The sequence below is a fragment of the Triticum dicoccoides genome, chromosome 6A (assembly GCF_002162155.2).
Source record: "Triticum dicoccoides isolate Atlit2015 ecotype Zavitan chromosome 6A, WEW_v2.0, whole genome shotgun sequence".
Classification (NCBI taxonomy): domain Eukaryota; kingdom Viridiplantae; phylum Streptophyta; class Magnoliopsida; order Poales; family Poaceae; genus Triticum; species Triticum dicoccoides.
The window spans coordinates 144,051,834-144,066,255 of record NC_041390.1 but is presented as its reverse complement, the minus strand read 5'-3'; positions in this window follow the sequence as shown (position 1 = coordinate 144,066,255).

Below are 14,422 nucleotides of genomic sequence, written 5' to 3'. Positions count from 1 at the left end.
TGCTTGAAGCAATCCAACGCTTCTTCTAGACAGGGCAGACCAGCTATAGCTTCAACATCAAGGCGCTTGTGTGGGAAGATATGACCTTGGTTGTAAAGAATGCAAGAGTAATAGCTTCACTGAGGATAGCTCCAGAACTGATCAGATGATATCCTTTCCCTTGAGTAGGGGTTCCTGGAGCTATTGAAGAACGTGTTGTCTTCCCTGAAGCCATTGATGTTGAAGGAGCCAGGTGCTGATGCTGGACCTGGAAACCTTGGCAGTCTTGGGATTGGCTTATGGACCTGAGGCCTGTGCTCAACATGATAGTTGAATTGGGGACCGGCAGCAGACTCAGGAACAGAAGTGGTGGGATCAGTGGCTTCGCTGTCTTCTGAAGCTTTTGCTGGGGAGGGCTCCACATTAGCTTCATTGTTGGTTGTGGCAGCCTCGAGATTTTCATCCTCCACTTGACTAGCTAGAGGGTCGGTCACAAGCACGTTCTCCTGGAGAACTGCTTCTTGGTGGAACAGTGGAGTGGGATCTTGTGGTACTTCTTCTTCTGCGGCTGATGCAGCCGGAATGTCTTCAGCAGAGACTTGAGGCCTTGGACCTTTGCAAAGCCTTCGGAACGCAGACGACGCCTGTGGAGTTGGAGTGGGCTGGGCCTCATAGTCTTCTTCCTCTTGTGGGCGATCCGCCCATGAAGCATCATGTGCAATTGGCGTCAGTGGACGACCAATGCTGATGTGTTCGCTGTTTTCAAACTGAGGAAGGACTGCATCATATTCTACATTGTCATGATGACCAATGTCTTCAGCAGTGATGGGATCAGCTGCTGGAATGTCTTCAGCTTCAAGAGCCTCTGTGGAAGCAGGCTCATGAACTGTCAGTTGACGTTCTGCGTCAAGATGAACCATAGAAATGGGTTCAACTATCAAGGGCTCTGTGGGAGCAGCCCGAGCTTTCTTGGTCTTTCTCTTTTTCTTGGTGGGGGCAGTAGGAGAGGCTTCAGAGTGTTTCCTCTTCCTGGCTTCAGCCTCAGCAGTTCTTGTCTTCTTGAGCTCTGAAGCTGTTGACCGGCTTTTTGGCTTTGAGCCAGTCAGTCTAGTTGGGAAGACAATCGGAACTGCTTCTTGCCTTGGTGCATCAGGTTCAGCCGTAGCAGGCTTCTTCTTCTTCTTTGCGGCCATCCTGGGGTCGATGCCAGGACGCCCAAGTGCCTTGCGCTTCTCAGCCTCATTATAGGCTTGCACACATCTGTCAGCCAGAGTCTTCATGCGCTCACGCGAACCCTGAGCTTCTGCATGCTTCTTCACAAAGGCTTCCTTGAGCTCGTGCATCATTGTCTTGAAGTTCTTCACTTCTTGCACACTGAGCTTGGCCATATGCTTCTTGAACTGAGCCTTTTCATAGTCAATTTTCTGCTTCAGTTCAACAATGCGCTGGGCAATAGCAAGTTCTGAAGCAATGGCGCCTTGGAAGGCGACACTGAGGCCAATGGGTAGCTGCAGATCTTCAAAGCTGATGTTTGGCGTGTCAAACCACTCGTCAATGAAGTTGTGGATGATGGTGACATCAAAGAGAGGCAGATCATTGAAGATTTCTGCTTCTTCTTTGCTCTTGATGAGTTGCTCAAGAGCGTCATCTGCAAGATCTTCATCACTTGACAGATCAATGTCGTCATTGCGCAGAATGGCAGCAGTTGTTAGCTCTTTGCCAGTGTGAGACAGAGGCATCTTGGCCTTCTAGGGCCTTGAGACGCGTGATAAGTCTTCAGACTGCACACTATCTTCAGGAGGTGCAGTCGCCAATGGCTTCGCCTTTGAGATTTTTGGTGAAGGGGCCGGCTTTGAAGCTTTTGGCTTCTTCAACTGCTTTGGCTTCGGCACTGCAGGCGCGTCATCAGACTCAGTGTCAGCTGCAGGCTCATTCACTGCAGTCCCTTGAACCAAGATGTAGGTGATGAGGCCTTCAAGGTTGGCGAAAGGACCGATGACATTGGGTTCTGCATGTCGTGTGCCATCTGCCCTTGGAGATGAGGGACCAGGGTTGAAGTCTAACCCAAAAGTCTTCTTGTTCTGCTTCGCTGAGTTCTGAGCAAATAGGAAGTTGTGCTTGAACAGATTGTCGTCACGACACCATAGCAGTGACGACGAGTGTGCATCAGCAGGCTGTGGTCCACGGACCATGCATGGATAGAAGCCTTGAGCAATGGCTTCATCTCTGGACCTGGGTAGAAGATTCTTGAATAGGATGTCTCCCCACGGTCTCTTGATGGCATTTTTCTCAGCATACTCCTCGGTCACAAATCTGTATTTGAACCATTGTTCTTCCCAATATCTTCGAATCCATTGGATTCGGGTCTTGCGCTGACCGTAATCCTCTTCAGGATCTGTCTTGTACATTTATGAGAGTTCATCTGGCAGATCTCTGGAGGTCTCACCACGACGCTTTCTGCCACCCTTCCTTGCTGCTTTCTCTGAAGCCATAAACTTTAACTTGAAAGGCTTCAAGACGTTCAAAGGCTTCAAAGGTTTTCGTTTGCTGGACCAACAGGAACTGGCTTCGGGAGAATTTATGTGATGCTGTAAGAATTCTGCAAATGAATGCAGACTATGAGAACCAAAGGATTCTCCCACGGACATGTACCTGTGACAGCATTAAGGTGCGAGGGAAGGGGAAGAGGTCATATGCATTCTCAGAAGATTTTGAAGATAAATCAGTTTAGAAGACATTGACCTCATCGTGCGAAGACATTCACTCATAGATAAGAAGTTGGTTCCAGATTTGTACGAATCCACAGATCAGTACAAGTGAGGAATCTAACTACTTTGTGAAGCACAAGTGAATATACTAGGCATGTTTATGAGATGCAGTATGAGAGAGATCTAGCTTGTGTGAACAGAAACTGCTTGTGGTAGAAAGTGACAAATCAATAGGATCAACGGTGCTGTAAAAGGGAGTTTTATTTACCACATTGAGAACTGCTAGACGGAGTGGGAGATGAGGCCGAGCAGTTCACTCTTCCGTGCCCTAACTTGGCGACGGAGGACACCTACAACAATGGCGGAAAGGACGATGTCCACGGTCGGCGTGAAGACGGTGTCGGAGAGGTTGCGGCAGCGAAGCGCTTCGTCGCCGGCGTCGTCAAGAGCTAGTGGTGGCGCTAGGGTTCGTGCGAGGGTGGAAGAAGAGATAATGACCGCTGTGAGTGTGAATTTATAGGCACAGGGGCGACATTGTGCTATTACACAGGTGCCCCTGGCGATTCGCATTTGAGGAACACGTGGCCATTATGCGGAATTTTGGGGTTTGTTCCACGTCCCACGCACGCCTGGATTGTCGGGTGGTCGTTCCTACTTCTCCGGAATTCATGTGGAGGAATGAGCATTGAAAACGGACTTAATGGTTGTCTCTGTATCTTCTGCTGACAAGGACGCAGAGAAGACATTCGACAGTTTCAATAGAATGCATATGACTTGGAGAGATAGAGTTTGAGATAGAAAGCATAGAGAGGTTAGGGTCCGATCACATTCACTTAGTTCAAAAGATTCAACACGAAGACATAGCTATAAGTGAATGTTGTAGAGGATAGTACACTAGCATATATATATATATATATATAATCAACATAGTGAAGATAATCATGAAAATATGTTGAGATAGAAGCCAAACCAAATGTGAAGACATTGCAAGGCAACGCCATGAGTGAAACACTTCAAAATAGAACGTTTGGTGGTGGCGTTACCCACCGTATAGGAAGTATTAGACCTAGACACGGCGCACAATTATCGTGGCGCTCCGAAGTCAAATTCCACATTAATGTATTCACACTTAGAATGTATGTCTTCATTGATTGAAGATATACTTCACTTCATGTGTTGCACATCTAAGTCATCAATATGCATAAGGGTTAGGATGTGTGCCTGATCACAGGACATTTGAGGATTCCAGGATATTTAGCTCACACCGTAACTTGCAAAACCTCTTCTCATCCAAGGGCTTGGTGAAGATATCTGCCAATTGCTCTTCAGTGTTGACGTGTATGATATCAATGTCTTCCTTCACAACATGATCTCTGATAAAGTGATGACGAATTTCAATGTGCTTTGTCTTCGAGTGCTGAACTGGGTTGTTAGCAATCTTGATGGCGCTTTCGTTGTCGCAGTAAAGTGGCACTTGCTTCAAATGAATGCCATAGTCCTTGAGTGTTTGCTTCATCCACAGAAGCTGAGCGCAGCAAGATCTAGCAGCAATGTATTCAGATTCAGCAGTGGAGAGAGATACACAGTTCTGCTTCTTTGAAGACCAACATACAAGTGATCGTCCCAGAAAGTGACATGTGCCTGATGTAGACTTGCGATCAACTTTGTCACCAGCATAATCAGCATCCGAGAATCCAACCAGATCAAACTCTGAGCCCTTTGGATACCATAATCCTAGAGTTGGGGTGTGAGCCAAATATCAAAGAATTCGCTTCACAGCTAAGTGATGCGACTCCTTTGGTGCCGCTTGAAATCGAGCACACATGCAAACACTAAACATAATATCTGGCCTAGATGCACATAGATAAAGTAAAGAACCAATCATGGAGCGGTATACCTTTTGATCGAACTCTTTACCATTGTCGTCAGGACCCAGATGATGTTTGGCTTGCATACCGAACTTCTTCAAGCAATCTTTGAGATACTTCTCTTGAGATATGAAGATGCCATTGCGTTGTTGTCGTATTTGAAGACCAAGGAAGAACTTCAGCTCCCCCATCATGGACATCTGATATTGCTCTTGCATCATATATCCAAACTCTTCACTGTACTTCTGATTGGTGCAGCCGAAGATAATGTCATCCACATATATTTGGCACACAAATAGTTCACCATCATATGTCTTCGTGAAAAGAGTGGGATCTAGGGAACCAGGTATGAAGCCTTTGCTCTTCAGGAAGTATTTGAGTGTGTCATACCAGGCCCGAGGGGCTTGTTTGAGGCCATACAGTGCCTTGTTGAGCTTGTATACCATGTCAGGATGTTTTGGATTTTCAAATCCAGGTGGTTGTGCAACATACACTTCTTCTTCAATCTTGCCATTGAGAAAGGCACTCTTCACATCCATTTGATATAGAAGTATGTTATGATGATTTGCATAGGCCAGCAGTATGCGTATGGCTTCAAGTCTAGCCACAGGAGCAAATGTTTCATCGAAGTCAATGCCTTCCACTTGAGTATATCCTTGAGCAACGAGACGAGCTTTGTTTCTGACAACTTGACCATGCTCATCTTGCTTGTTGTGGTATATCCATTTGGTGACTATTATATTGTGCTTCCGTGGATCAGGACGCTTAACCAGTTCTCATACATTATTCAGCTCAAACTATTGAAGCTCTTCTTGCATAGCTTGAATCCATTCAGGTTCCATGAAGGCTTCTTCAACTTTCTTGGGTTCTGCTATTGAGACGAATGCGAAGTGCCCACAGAAATTTGCTAGCTGAGTTGCCCTTGAACGAGTGGGTGGACCAGGTGCATTGATGCTATCAATTATTCTTTCAATCTGCACTTCATTGGCAATGCGAGGATGTACAGGGCGAAGACTTTGCTCTTGCTGTTCATTGTCGTTGTTGGAAGGAATATCTACAGGCTGAGCATTGTCTTCATGTTGATCAGGTGCTGAAATGATAAGTTCTTCTTCAGGATGAGCTTCAGAAGGTATAATTTCTCCAGTTCCCATTAGCTTGATTGATTCACTGGATGGAACTTCATCTAGCACATTTGGCAGCTGCTCTCTTTGTGAACCATTGGTCTCATCGAACCGCACATCCACTATTTCAACCACTTTGTAATGAAAGAGATTGAAGACTATGTAGGAGTGCGAATCCTTTCCATATCCGAGCATAAAACCCTCATTTGCTTTTGGTGCAAATTTTGAGGTGTGATGTGGGTCCTTGATCCAGCACCTTGCGCCAAATACTCTAAAGTAACTGACATTTGGCTTCTTGCCAGTAAGGAGCTCATAAGATGTCTTGTTCAGTAGCTTGTGAAGATAAACACGATTGATTGTATGGCATGCAGTATCAATGGCTTCGGGCCAGAATTTTCTTGGGGTTTTGTATTCATCTAGCATCATTCTGGCCATCTCAATTAGTGTTTTGTTCTTGCGTTCGACGACGCCATTCTGCTGTGGCGTGTACGGGGCTGAGAATTCATGTGTGATGCCCAAGGTATCAAGATATGTATCAAGGCCAGTGTTCTTGAATTCAGTGCCATTGTCACTTCTGATGTGCTTTATCTTGGCGCCAAAATTGTTCATAGCTCGATTGGCGAAGCGTCTGAAGACATCCTGCACTTCAGTCTTGTAAAGGATTATGTGCACCCAAGTATATCTAGAATAATCATCAACAATAACGAAGCCATAGAGGCAAGCAGTAGTAGTTAGAGTTGAGTAATGAGTAGGACTGAAAAGATCCATGTGAAGCAGTTCGAAGGGTCGAGTAGTGGTCATGATTGTCTTCGAGGGATGTTTGGCCCTCGTCATCTTCCCTGCTTCACAGGCACCGCATAAGTGGTCTTTCTCGAACTTGACGCCCTCGATGCCTATGACATGCTTCTTCTTTGCAAGGGTGTGGAGGTTCCTCATGCCAGCATGTCCAAGCCTCCGATGCCAGAGCCAGCATTCTGAAGCCTTTGCTAGAAGACATACTGCAAGCTGTGGCCCTGCTGAGAAATCTACCACATACAAATCATCTTTTCGATACCCTTCAAACACTAGAGACTTGTCAGATTCCATTAGTACAAGGCAACGATATTTTCCAAACATTACGATCATGTTCAAATCGCAAAGCATTGAGACAGACATTAAGTTGAAGCCAAGGGATTCAACAAGCATGACTTTATCCATGTGTTGATCCCTTGAGATTGCAACTCTACCTAGACCCAATACCTTACTTTTACTAGTGTCAACAAATGTGATGTGGCTCTTGTCGGATGGACGTAAGGTTGAGTCCATAAGAAGACTTCTTTTGCCAGTCATGTGATTTGTACACCCACTGTCAATAATCCATTCTGAAGATGCTGGTGTCGTACCGTACAGTGCAGTTAGGGGGATAGGCTTCACCAAGAGCATTGTGAAGCAAAAACATTTGACGAACCAGTGGGTTATGAAAGCTTAGATCCAGGTTAGGACTAATAGGGAGAGTAGCAAGCGATTCAGGTACGAAGTATATAGTAAGACCATTTGGGCATTTGATCTTGCGCCCTACAAGATGTTTAAGGTCCCCAGCAATAGCGTCAGACGATTTTGGTTTTCTGCTGGAGACCTTTCCCTGCAAAAGAGAGTTAAACCTTCTTAACCACCCACATCTTCAAGGGTGGCTTAGAAGCAATAAGTCTAAGTGCAGCATCTGAGAATTTTGGCTTTGAAGCCTTAGCAAACAGTCTTGCAGGCAGACAATAGTACTCATAAGAATAAGTAGAATAGTTCTTGGTCTTATGAACATGGCGGTTTGATGAACCGCTCTCATATTCATATGCCTGAGTGTTATTTCCCTGCAAAACATTTGCGTTAGTGCGACTCAGGTGAGTCCTCTGTCTGTATGAAGCCTTTGGACCGTATGAAGCCTTTGGTCTGAGGTTTGTCTTCTTCACGTGAGATGTCATGATGACATTCACAGGAAGACTCTCCAGACACCTTTTCGGAACCCAGATCTTCTTCATAGGCGGTCCATTCCTGCAGTTAGTACCAATGTACCTGGCAAATACTTCACCATTCTGATTCTTAAACAGTATATAGTTTGCATCAAAGGATTCATCAATGATAATGGGGTTAGCACAAGTGAAGCCAGATAGATTGGATGGATCTGCTGAAGGTTCCTTTGCAACAACCCACATGGTTTTGGGGTACTGCTCAGGTTTCCAGTAAGAGCCATCTGCATTCATTTTCCTTACGAACCCTACACCCTCTTTCCTAGGGTTTCGGTTCAGAATCTGCTTTTTCAGGACATCACATAGCGTCTGATGCCCTTTAAGACTTTTGTACGTCCCTATTTCAAGCAATGTCTTCAACCTAGCATTCTCATCAGCAATAGCGGTGGTATCCTCGGCAGAGGGGTTAGTTACCACATCAACAGTTCAAGATATTGCAACAGCAATAGCGGTAGAACATTCAGCAACAGAAGTAGCATTATCACGCTCAAGGCATTTAAGACATGGTGGTTCAAATCCTTCCTGAGCGGGATTGATCTGTTTGGCGCGAAGTGACTCGTTTTCCGTTTGAAGATCTTCATGAACCACTCTCAATTTCTCAAGATCATGCTTCCTTTGAAGATAATCATAGGAAAGCTTTTCATGAGTTGTTGAGAGAGTTTCATGACGACTTTCAAGTTCCTGATACTTAACGTGAAGATTTTTTATGTCTTCAATTAAGGATTCAGATCGAGTCATTTCAGCACTTAACAGATCATTGCTTCTGTCTAAATTTTTTTGAATATGTTCCATAGCTTTCTGTTGTTCAGTTGCAATTTTAGCAAGGGTTTTGTAGCTAGGTTTTGAACCACAATTAGAGTCATCGTCACTAGATGTTTGATAGTGAGTAGTGCGTGTGTTTACCTTGGCACCGCATGCCGTGAAGCAGTAGGTAGAAGCGGAGTAGTCCCTGTCATTTGCATCGGTGTCGGTGATGAAGTCATTGTCTTCAGTGTTGAAGATGGACTTGGCAACGTATGCTATAGCCAGACTTGCGACGCCTGAGTCGGATTCCTCCTCAGACTCCACCTCCGCCTCCTCAGAAGCAGACTCCTCCTCTGAATCCATTTCCTTGCCAACAAACACGCGTGCCTTGCCAGATGAGCTCTTCTTGTGTGATGAAGACTTTGAGGAAGACTTGGAAGAAGACTTTGAGTATTTCTTCTTCTTTTTCTTGTCGTCAGAGTCATATTCCTTGCTCTTCTTATTCTTTTTGTTCTCATTGTCCCACTTTGGACACTCAGAGATGAAGTGGCCAAGTTTCTTGCACTTGTGACATGTTTTCCTCTTGTAGTCATGAGCAGGAGCTTCATCATTCCTTGAAAACTTGATCGGGAAGACTTTCTGAAGCCTTTCTTCTTGGTGAATTTTTGGAACTTCTTGACAAGCATAGCAAGTTCCCTTCCAATGTCTTCAGGATCATCAGAACTGCTGTCTGATTCTTCTTCAGATGAGGAGACAGCTTTTGCCTTCAAGGCACGAGTTCGCCCATAGTTTGGACCGTAGATATCTCTTTTCTCCGAATGCTGAAACTCATGTGTGTTGAGCCTCTCAAGTATGTCAGACGGATCGAGTGTCTTGAAATTAGGACGTTCTTGAATCATTAGGGCCAGGATGTCAAACGAACTATCAAGTGATCTCAGTAGCGTCTTGACGACTTCGTGTTTGGTAATTTCAGTGGCGTCGAGGGCTTGAAGCTCATTTGTGATGTCAGTGAGTCAGTCAAATGTGTGCTGGACATTCTCATTGTCATTTCGCTTGAAGCGATTGAAGAGGTTGCGAAGGACACTAATTCTCTGATCTCTCTGGGTTGAGATGCCTTCATTGACCTTGGAGAGCCAGTCCCAGACTAGCTTGGATGTCTTCAAAGCACTCACACGGCCATACTGTCCTTTGGTCAGATGACCATAGATGATATTCTTGGCAGTAGAGTCTGAATGAATTTCTTGACATCAGCAGCAGTGACACCTTCTCCAGCCTTGGGAACGCCATTCTCGACGACATACCATAGGTCGACGTCAATGGCTTCAAGATGCATGCGCATCTTATTCTTCCAGTAGGGATATTCAGTTCCATCAAAGACAGGGCACGCAGTGGAGACTTTAATTATCCCTGCAGTCGACATAGCTAAAACTCCAGGTGGTTAAACCGAATCACACAGAACAAGGGAGCACCTTGCTCTGATACCAATTGAAAGTGCGTTATATCGACTAGAGGGGGGGTGAATAGGCGATTTTTATGAAAGTCTTCAGAACATGGGAGTTTTGAAGACAAACGATAAAATTAAACCTATTACCATGCAGCGGAAGGTAGACTACACTATGCAAACCATAGTCAAGTATTCAATGAAGTGAAAGCACAAAGACTAATAGCAGCTAGGTAGTAAGGATCAGGTAGGAAGATATTGTGAAGCCAAACAGAACACGCAGTCACTCAGTGAAGACAAATGATAGAGCAAACATACAATGACTTCACAAGGAGGAACAGTAAGTAAAGTGAAGTGAAGATGAAACCAGTGACTCATTGAAGACAATGATTTGTTGAACCAATTCCAGTTGCTGTGACAACTGTATGTCTGGTTGGAGCGGCTAGGTATTTAAACCTTAGGACACACAGTCCCGGACACCCAGTCCTGAACACGCAGCTCAGGACACCCAGTCCTCACCGTATTCTCCTTGAGCTAAGGTCACATAGACCTCGCCCAATCACTCTGGTAAGTCTTCAAGGTAGACTCCCAAACCTTCACAGACTTCGTTCACCGGCAATCCACAATGTCTCTTGGATGCTCAGAACGCGACGCCTAATCGGCTGGAGGATGCACAGTCCTCAAGTGTAATAAGTCTTCAGATCACACAGACAAGAAGACTTAAGTGATGCCCAATTCTCTCTGGCTCTGGGTGGTTAGGGCTTTATCCTCGCAAGGAATTCTCTCTCAAAGGCTTCGAGGTGGGTTGCTCTCAAACGACAAAAGCCGTACTTTTAATCTGAGCAGCCAACCGTTTATGGTTGTAGGGGGTGGGCTATTTATAGCCACTTGGCAACCCGACCTGATTTGTCCGAAATGACCCTAGGTCACTAAGGAACTAACACGTGTTCCAACGGTCAGATTTCAAACTCACATGGCAACTTTACTTGGGCTACAAGCAAAGCTGACTTGTCCGACTCTGGACAAGATTCACTCTCATAGTCTTCACTTGAAGACATAGGTTTTTGGTTTAGGCATCACTTCAGTCATTCTGACTGGTTCTCTTGGACCCCACTTAACAGTACGGTGGTTCCTATGACTCAACACAAAAGAAAAAGACCTACGAAAGATCTAAGTCTTCGAGCTCCATAGGCTTCATATCGTGTCTTCTCTTGTCATAGTCTTCAATGTGAATATCTTCATATACCACCTTTGACTTCAATGTCTTCATACATTTTTAGGGGTCATCTCTGGTAGTAAAACCGAATCATGAGGGACTTCTACCTGTGTTATCCTGCAATTCTCACAAACACATTAGTCCCTCAACTAGGTTTGTCGTCAATACTCCAAAACCAACTAGGGGTGGCACTAGATGCACTTACATAGAGTACCGGACCAAAGCATTAACACATAGTGAATACATGAACTCCTCAAACTACGGTCATCACTGGGAGTGGTCCCGATTATTCCCACTTCCGGGTTGCTGGATCATAACACATAGTAGGTGACTATAGACTTGCAAGATAGGATCAAGAACTCTAATATATTAATGAAAACATAATAGGTTTAGATCTGAAATCATGGCACTCGGGCCGTAGTGACAAGAATTAAGCATAGCAAAGTCATAGCAACATCAATCTCAGAACATAGTGGATACTAGGGATGAAACCCTAACAAAACTAACTCGATTACATGATAAATCTCATCCAACCCATCACCGTCTAGCAAGCCTACGATGGAATTACTCACGCACGGCGGTGAGCATCATGAAATTGGTGATGGAGGATGGTTGATGATGACGATGGCGACAGATTCCCCTCTCCGAAGCCCCGAATGGACTCCAGATCAGCCCTCCCAAGAGAGTTTAGGGCTTGGCGGCGGCTCCCTATCGTAAAACATGATGAATCCTTCTCTCTTATTTTTTTTCTCCTCAAAAGTGAATATATAGAGTTGGAGTTGAGGTCGGAGGACCTCCAGGGGGCCCACGAGGTAGGGGGCGCGCCCCCCCACCCTCGTGGCTAGGGTGTGGGCCCGCTGGTCTTGATCTTTTGCCAGTATTTTTATTATTTCCAAAAAGATGCTCCGTGGAGTTTCAGGTCATTCCGAGAACTTTTGTTTCTGCACATAAATAACACCATGGCAATTCTGCTGAAAACAGCGTCATTCCGGGTTAGTTGCATTCAAATCATGCAAGTTAGATTCCAAAACAAGGGCAAAAGTGTTTGGAAAAGTAGATACGACGGAAACGTATCAGCTGCTCCCCCTGTTGTGTTCTCAGTGCCTAAAATCCTTCAATATTCTAGAAAAGGTCATATTTCATTTTCAGGGTATTTGGAGAACTTTTATTTTCGGGGTATTTTTTATTGCATGGATAATTTAGAAAACAGACAGAAAATACTATTTTTGCTTTATTTAATATAAATATCAGGAAGTAAAAAGATGGTACAGAGAGTTGTGTTTTCTAACTTCATCCATCTCATGCTCATCAAAAGGAATCCACTAACAAGGTTGATCAGGTCTTGTTAACAAACTCATTTCGAATAACATCAAACCGGAGAATTTTCGAATAACACTAGGTTACCTCAACGGGGATATGCACATCACTAACAATAAGAATATCATATTTCTTCTTGACAGTAGGAAGAGGAAATTCAAAACCTCCAATAGTAATTATTGAAATTTTTCCAATAGAATTGATACTGTGGACTTGAGGTTGTTTCCTCGGAAAGTGTATCGTATGCTCATTACCATTAACATGAAAAGTTACATTGCCTTTATTGCAATAAATAACAGCCCCTGCAGTATTCAAAAAGGGTCTTCCAAGAATAATAGACATACTATCGTCCTCGGGAATATCAAGAATGACAAAGTCCGTTAAAATAGTAACATTTGCAACCACAATAGGCACATCCTCACAAATACCGACAGGTATAGCAGTTGATTTATCGGCCATTTGCAAAGATATTTCAGTAGGTGTCAACTTATTCAAATCAAGTCTACGATATAAAGAGAGAGGCATAACACTAACACCGGCTCCAAGATCACATAAAGTAGTTTTAACATAGATTCTTTTAATGGAGCATGGTTTAGTCGGTACTCATGGATCTCCTAGTTTCTTTGGTATTCCACCCTTAAAAGTGTAATTAGCAAGCATGGTGGAAATTTCAGCTTCTGGTATCTTTCTTTCATTTGTAACAATATCTTTCATGTACTTAGCATAAGGGTTCATTTTAAGCATATCAGTCAAACGCATACGCAAAAAGATAAGTCTAATCATTTCAGCAGAGCACTCAAAATCCTCATCATCCTTTTTCGTGGATGGTTTAGGAGGAAAAGGCATGGGTGTCTGAACCCATGGTTCTCTTTCTTTATCGTGTTCCCTAGCACTTTTATCATAACATTGATTCTTTGATTGTGGGTTATCAAGATCAACAACAGGTTTAATCTCTACATCATTGTCATTGCTAGGTTGAGCATCAACATGAACATCATCATTAACATTATCACTAGGTTCATGTTAATTACCAAATTGTGTTTCAACATCAGAAATAGAAATATCATTGGGATTCTCAGGTGTGTCAACAACAGGTTCACTAGAAGCATGCAAAGTCCTATCATTTTTCTTTTTCTTTCTTTTAGAAGGACTAGGTGCATCTACATTAGTTCTCTGAGAATCTTGCTCAATTCTCTTAGGATGGCCCTCAGGATACAAAGGTTCCTGAGTCATTTTACCACCTCTAGTCATAACTCTAATAGCATTGTCATTTTTCTTATTATTTAATTCATTGAGAAAATCATTCTGAGCTTTAAGAACTTGTTCTACTTGAGTGGTAACCATAGAAGCATGTTTACTAATAAGTTTAAGTTCACCTTTAACTCTAGACATATAATCACTCAAGTGTTCAAGCATATTAGCATTGTGTTTCAATTGTCTACCAACATAAGCATTGAAGTTTTCTTGTTTAACAATAAAATTATCAAAATCATCTAAGCATTGGCTAGCAGACTTATAACGAGGAATGTCACCTTCATCAAATCTATAGAGAGAATTTACCTTTACTACCTTTGTCGGGTTACCAAGACCATGTATTTCTTCAATAGGTGGTAAATTATTAACATCTTCATCTTTAATACCTTTTTATTTCATAGATTTCTTTGCCTCTTGCATATCTTCAGGACTGAGAAATAGAATACCCCTTTTCTTTGGAGTTGGCTTAGGAGTTGGTTCAGGAAGTGTCCAATTACTTTCATTAGTCAACATATTATTCAATAGCAATTCAGCTTGATCAACTGTTCTTTCCCTGAAAACACAACCAGCACAACTATCGAGGTAATCTCTGGAAGCATCGGTTAGTCCATTATAAAAGATATCAAGTATTTCATTTTTCTTGAGAGGATGATTAGGCAAAGCATTAAGTAATTGGAGAAGCCTCCCCCAAGCTTGTCGGAGACTCTCTTCTTCAATTTGCACAAAATTATATATTTCCCTTAAGGCAGCTTGTTTCTTATGAGCGGGGAAATA